General features: G+C 44.3%; 1 non-coding gene across 1 annotated transcript; it reads left to right on the forward strand.

Moving 5' to 3' along the window:
• The first annotated feature begins 5,913 nt into the window (after positions 1-5,913).
• Positions 5,914-6,001, forward strand: trnap-ugg (transfer RNA proline (anticodon UGG)). Its single transcript is given in 2 exon segments — positions 5,914-5,949; positions 5,966-6,001. It is a non-coding gene; the product is annotated as a tRNA-Pro (tRNA).
• The last annotated feature ends 415 nt before the right edge of the window (positions 6,002-6,416 follow it).

Here is a 6,416-nt window from a genome sequence, read left to right on the forward strand (position 1 = left end):
GAGACAAACTGCGGGGGAGGGGGGGCGGAGATAAGATGGCTAACAAAGAGAGAGATAGACGTGGAAGGCAGAAGGGAGGAGGCAGACGGGGGAGCATGATAGAAGGGGGGAATGCGTGACAGATATGAGAGGCAGACGGGGAAGACTGATGGAAGGCAGACAGAGAGCGACAGACAGGGGCAAACGAGGGTGAATGGTGGAAGGGAGACAATAAGTGACAGACAGGGTAGGCAGACGGGAGCTAGCCAGAAAGATAGCAAACTGGGCTGAGATAGAGATAAAGAGAGACAGACAGACGGTGGGGTGAGGCAGTGAGAATGAGAGAGAGCGGTTGAGACAGAGGTTTAAGAGACAGAAAAATAGAGAGTTGGCTGAAATAATCGGGGTAGACAGGGGGAGACGCCGAGAGATACAGATAGGGGAGACAGCAACTGCAGACAGATGAGGAGACAGAGACAGAGAGAGAGGCATACAGGAGAGACAGGACCAGAAAGACCTACGACGAGGGAGAATGAGAGAGAAATATGGGGGATCAGAGCGAGAGACAGACACGGGTAGGAGAGTGGGAAAATAGACTGATGGAGACAGGCGGTGGAAAAAGACAGATGGCAAGACAGAGAGAGGCAGGTGTGGAGAAAGAAGGAGGAGGCAGACTGGTAATACACCGAGAGAGAGAGAGAAATCGTACGGTAGCAGAGTGGGAATGTTACTGAACTCCAATACAGAGGCCTGGTCCAAAGTTTCCGAGATATAACTTGAAATCCTGCAAAGGCAGCTGAGGAATTTAAATTCAGTTAATTGCATCAATCTGAAATTAAAAAGCTCGTATAAGAAATGACCATGATAATACTGGAGTGTCGTAACAATTCATCTGCTTCACTAATAGCCTTTAGGGGATGAAGGGTCGAGTGATACAGCAGACGGAAACGGGCAAGTCAGAAATAGAACAGACGAACCAGACAGACACAGCAAAGTTCGGGAGAGAGACAGCCAGACAGGGGAGACAGCGAGGGTGACAAACGGTGGAGTTAAACAGGAGTGAGACAGTGATGTCGCGACAGAGGCAGGCAGTAAGAGAAATAGGTTGAAAGACTGTGGGGCCAGACATTACGAGAACTGCAAGGGACAGACTGGAGAGACAGACGGGAGAGTGGTGGAGGGGGTGAGACTAATGGGCACAGACGGGGAGACGGAAGTGGAGATAACAGCAGAGGAAAGAAAAAGACAGTGGGAGTCAGACGGAGAGACAGGCGGGAGGGGCACAAAGAAAGACAGACGGGGGTTACACACGTGGCGAGAAAGTCGACGGAGTGATGGATAGGACGAGAGATTGTTGGAAACAGATGGCGAGACAGAAAGAAAGACAGACGTGAGGAGACAGAGAAAGAAAAGTAAACGGGGAGACTCTTTCCAATCTCGCTCTCTCGTCCAATTTTAGTGAATAACAATGCAACTGGCACTGTAAATAGTATCGTGGAACATAAAGTTGCAAAGAGACGTTTATTAAGTGTTTGCGAAAATAACTGTGTAGTTACAGGTCCCTGTGGCGAAGTGCAAATTCTTCCACATTGAACCTAAGAACAATGGATCAGAGTATATTATACTTAGACACTGTGCCTGACAATGATATTTAGGGGTGCAAGTACTGTAATCTCTCCTAATCATCCGGCTTTTGCTGGTCATATTTGTCCTGTCTTTTAAACACCAAATGCCCCTGTTTCTGAAACTCCTAATTTCGTGTCGCCGGTTTCTGAATTCCCCATGTTTCAGAAGCTCCTTATCCCTCTGTTTCATTATCTCCTTATCCCTCTGTTTTAGGAGCTCGTTATCCCTCTGTTTCAGGAGCTCCTAATTCCCCAGTTTCAGGAGCTCGTTATCCCTCTGTTTCAGGAGCTCCTTATCCCTCTGTTTCAGGAGCTCCTAATTCCATATTTCGAGCTCCTTATTCCCCTATTTCTGGAGCTCCTAATTTTCCATTTCCTTGGACTCCTCATTGCTCTGATTCAGCTGCTTCTAGTTCCCCAGTTTCAGGAGCTCCTCATTTCCCTGTGTCAGGAACTCCAGGTTATCCTCTTTCTGACACTCCAATTCCACTGTTTCTGCAGCTGCTCGTTCTACTGTTTCTGTAGCTTCTTTGTCCCCTGTTTTGGAGCAACTAATGTCCCTGTCGTTGGAGCTCATATTTCCCCTGTATTAGGTGATCCTAATTCATCTCTTTCTTTAACTCCTATCTCTCCTTGTCTGCTGCTCCTAATTTCCCTGCTTTACAAGGTAAAGTGCTGGACCTCTTAATTTTCCCCTTCCTAATTACCTTATTTCTAGAGCTCCTCCTTTCCTTATTATGATGCCCTCTCCTAACTCCCCAGTATTTAGAGCTAAGAACTGGAGCGGTCTAGCAATTTCTCTGTTTGTGGAGCTCGCTACTAATTTTCAGGTTTCTGTAATGATCTCCTATTTCGCCTGTTTCTGGTGGCCCTTCATAATTCCCTCGTATCCGGAGGTCCTGATTCCCCTGTTTCTGTTGATCCTCATTCTCCGTGTTTCTGAAGATTCTAATTCAACTGTTTCTTGTTTCTATTTCCTCTCATTTTAGGGCACTCTCATTCCGCTTTTTCTGGAGATCAACCAATGCTGCTGTTTCTGGAGCTCCTAGTTCCCCTGTTTCTGGAGCTTCAAATTTCCCTGTTTGCAGAGCTCCTACTTCCCCTGTTTCTGCTGTCCTATCCCAATTCATACTTTTTATGAAGATCCTAACTCCGCTTTCCTGCAGCTCCTACTTCTGCTGTATCTGGTGCACTTAACTCCACGTGTGTACAGTCACTGACCTGAGGTAATGGAAAGCCGTTTGCTTTTAGAAGCGGATGGCACATTTACAACATTGTCGATCTGTTTGCATAGGCAGGACAAGCGGTGAAGTGGACATTTTTGCTGATATTACAGCTTGGACGAAAAAAGCAGGAAATTGAATGCCGAACGTTGCTGCAAACGGGAGACAAGGTGGCCCAGAGTTTAAGGCGAATAACTGCTAATACATTGTGATCTGCATGCTAAGGTCCGAATCCCAGACTCGTACTTATTGTGTTAAATGTAGGAAACCTTTTGTTGTTTTGTCAATCACATAAAGCCTCATGGCCAAATTTGCCTTTTACTGTCAATGATGCTGCACTTTGATCATGTCATGTCTCAAATTTATATAGGGCCTGTAATTCCGGCCTGACTTGGTCTGCACGGATAATGTATGCAACCAGCACGGACTCACAAAAGCCCTTCCTTGGCGTGCGAGGCGCATGCACTGAAAATCAGGTTTTTCAATGTCAAATTCTTGCTTGACAGATCGAACGCTCTTCAGGAGAAGGATATTCGATGTGTGAGTCTGCGCTATTTGCCATCTATTGCTCAGCGAATGTCCTTAAATTTCTTTCGCATGGGAAAAGCTGGCGCATAGCCTTCTTTTATCAGCATAAGAGTTTTAAAACATGTAAAAAAAATATAAAAACATCGACAAATAAAATGTAATAACATTTTTATGTTTAAAAAATCTGTTCACTAAGGAAGGTTTATTTTAAACCCTAAATGATAAACTTTTTTTAAAATCCGAAAAATATTTTTTTTCCAACACATTTGTTAACTTTAATTTAAATTAATACGTGAGGTGTTTTTTTTAACTTTTTATGTGTGTTTGGGTGATGGGGGCGTTTTCATTCGTAATATTGAGAACCCCTACTGAAGGAGATGCTATTATTACGAATGATAATACTGTACCTTCTTTCGCTGTCCAGAGCCACGTGAATCCAGCTTCTCCCTCCGCAGTTCCAAGACGTGAATGCGCTGCGAAGGGCGGGAAGAGAAGGCCTCAGATGCGGAGGGTGCAGGAGCAAAAGGTAGGTGTGGAACGTTATCACTATTTTCAGCTGAACGCCTGGGGGAAGCCGAGCACAATGACATCAGGCCCAATATATTCATCAACGGTAAAATTTACGTTCTTATGTCCTTATTCGCAGGATTATGGAGAGGGGGACTAATTTGATCGCTCTCTCAGAGACACAGCACAGCCACGTTGATCCGAATAGCTTTCTTCACTGCCGTCAAAATATGCGGTTTTAATATAGAATGGCTTACGCACTTTACTGTCGGCTGCTCCTTGGTCCAGGGGAATGATTCTCTCTTTGGGATTTCACAGTGGAAAGGCGAGAGGTGCCGGATCATTTTGTATCTGTCTAAATGGATTTGCTGTCAGTCCAGGATCAATCTGTCTCTGTTTTCAAAGGGATTTGCTCTCAGACCCGGGTCATTCTGGGCTGGTTTAAAATTAAAGAACTCGCAGTCCAAGAACATTCTTTATCTGCTTCAGGGGTATTTGCTTTCATACACAGTCAAGGGTCATTCTGCAACTGTATAAAAGGGATGTGCTTGCAGTCCCGGATCATTCTGTGTCTGTTTAAACGGGATGGTTGTCAGTTCCGGTGCATAATCTTTCCCTTTAAGAAGGATTTTCACGTAGTCCCGGATCACCATGTATATTTTGAAAAGGAGTGTGATTTCAGATGTGAAGACCGAATTAAGCTGTCGTGTTCCAAGTTCCAAGCCCAGATAAATTGCGCACCCAGATAGCAGCGTTTCTGTTCATTTACTTGAAATATGCTCAGCTTTTCCAAAACCCACTCCTTGATATAGCTGTTGCCCCTAATTTGTTCGGAATATAAACAACAACAATGTTTTTCCTCATTACAGCAGCCGCGTGGCTTAATGGATAAGGCGTCTGATTTTGATTACAACCGCGACGTTATCAGAAATTTGCAGGCTCGAATCTTGCTGCTGTAAATTAACTCGCTGCGGGAACTGTTATATTCTTTGTTGTCATTCTGCCACAAAACCAGCCATCTAGTGCAGTCACTGACCTGAAGGAAAGGAAGGCTGTTTGCTTCAAGAATCTAATGGCACATTTTCACTGTCGATCTGGTTGCACGGGCAGAACAAGCGGTGAAGTAGATTTTCTTCAACATTATTTGTGTTTGGATGCAAAACCCAGCAGATTCAATTGCTGACGTAGCTCGCAATAGGAGACGAGGTGGCCGAGAACTTCAGGTGAAGATCTGCTAATCCAGTGTGCTGTGCATGCGTGAGTTCGAATTCCATCCTCGTCGTTATGAGGTTAAGCAATTGACCCTTTCGGTTATTTTTTCAATCATATTCAATCTCATGGCCAAATTCAACATTTAGTGACATGGATGCTGCACTTTGGTCATGTAATGTTTCAAATTAATAATATATTGATCAAAGGGAAAACATTAGCAGGGCTATGATCATGGGGTCTAATTAGATGGTCTCTGAGAGACAGTACATGCAGGATGGGCCGAATAGTGAACTAACGTCAGAGTCTGAGCCCGAAGCTTGTCGCTGTCGGCGGCTCGTTGGTCGAGGGTTAAGCTTCTCCCTTCGAGATTTTCATAATTCAAATGTAAGAGGTCTCGATTTCAAATCCCGAACGAGCTCCGCTATCTTTTCGACAAAATCCGCTTCTCAAAGCCGGTCGACATGTGAGAAAAATTAAAATTTTAAATGAAAACGTGTAATTTCCCGCAGTTGTTCCCATGGCGTCCAAATCGCAGAGTTTCACAGAAACAAGGTGACATTTACTAATTGAGTAAAACTAAAATATCTCAGATTTTGATCCCTCTGTTTTTTTTGTCAATCACATTTAACCTCATTGCCAAATTCACTTTTTACTGACAAGGATGCAGCTCTTTGGTAATGTAAAGTCTCAAATTAATAATATATTCATCAAAGGGAAAACATTAGCAGTACGATGGAGAGGGGGACTCATCAGATCGGTCTCTGAGAGTCAGCACAGGCATGATGGGCTGAATAGTAAACTACCGTCAGAATCTGAGAGTTACACTACTCATTGTCGGCGGCTCGTTGGTCTAGGGGTATGATTCTCGCTTTGGGATTTTCACAATTGACATGCGAGAGGTCCCGGGTTCAAATCCCGGACGAGCCCTGCCAACTTTTAGTCAAAGAACCGCTTCTGAGCAGGTCGACATGTGAGAAAACGTACATATTTCAAATTAAAACGTGTGATGTCGCTCCGTTGTTCCCACATCGTCCAAATCCTGGAGTTTCCCAGGAGCAAAGTGAAACTCACCTAACTGAGTAAAATTAAAGTATCTCAGATGCACTCGGCTCTGTTTCTCATTGGACAAGCTAAACCTGTGTTTAATTCCTACAAATACTTGATCAGTATATCTTTGTTTCTGCACGAATGAACTCACCTCCATTGGGGTAAGCACACATTCAGCTTCAATCTTAACTTCAACGTGAAGCAAACTCTGCCCTGAATATGAATGCATCCCGTTTCTCGAGCGCTGAAAAGTCGTGAGAAGTTGACTTTTGAATTAATCCCTTGGCTGCCGAAT

Source organism: Pristiophorus japonicus, unplaced genomic scaffold (genome assembly GCF_044704955.1).
Source record: "Pristiophorus japonicus isolate sPriJap1 unplaced genomic scaffold, sPriJap1.hap1 HAP1_SCAFFOLD_37, whole genome shotgun sequence".
NCBI classification, from domain to species: domain Eukaryota; kingdom Metazoa; phylum Chordata; class Chondrichthyes; family Pristiophoridae; genus Pristiophorus; species Pristiophorus japonicus.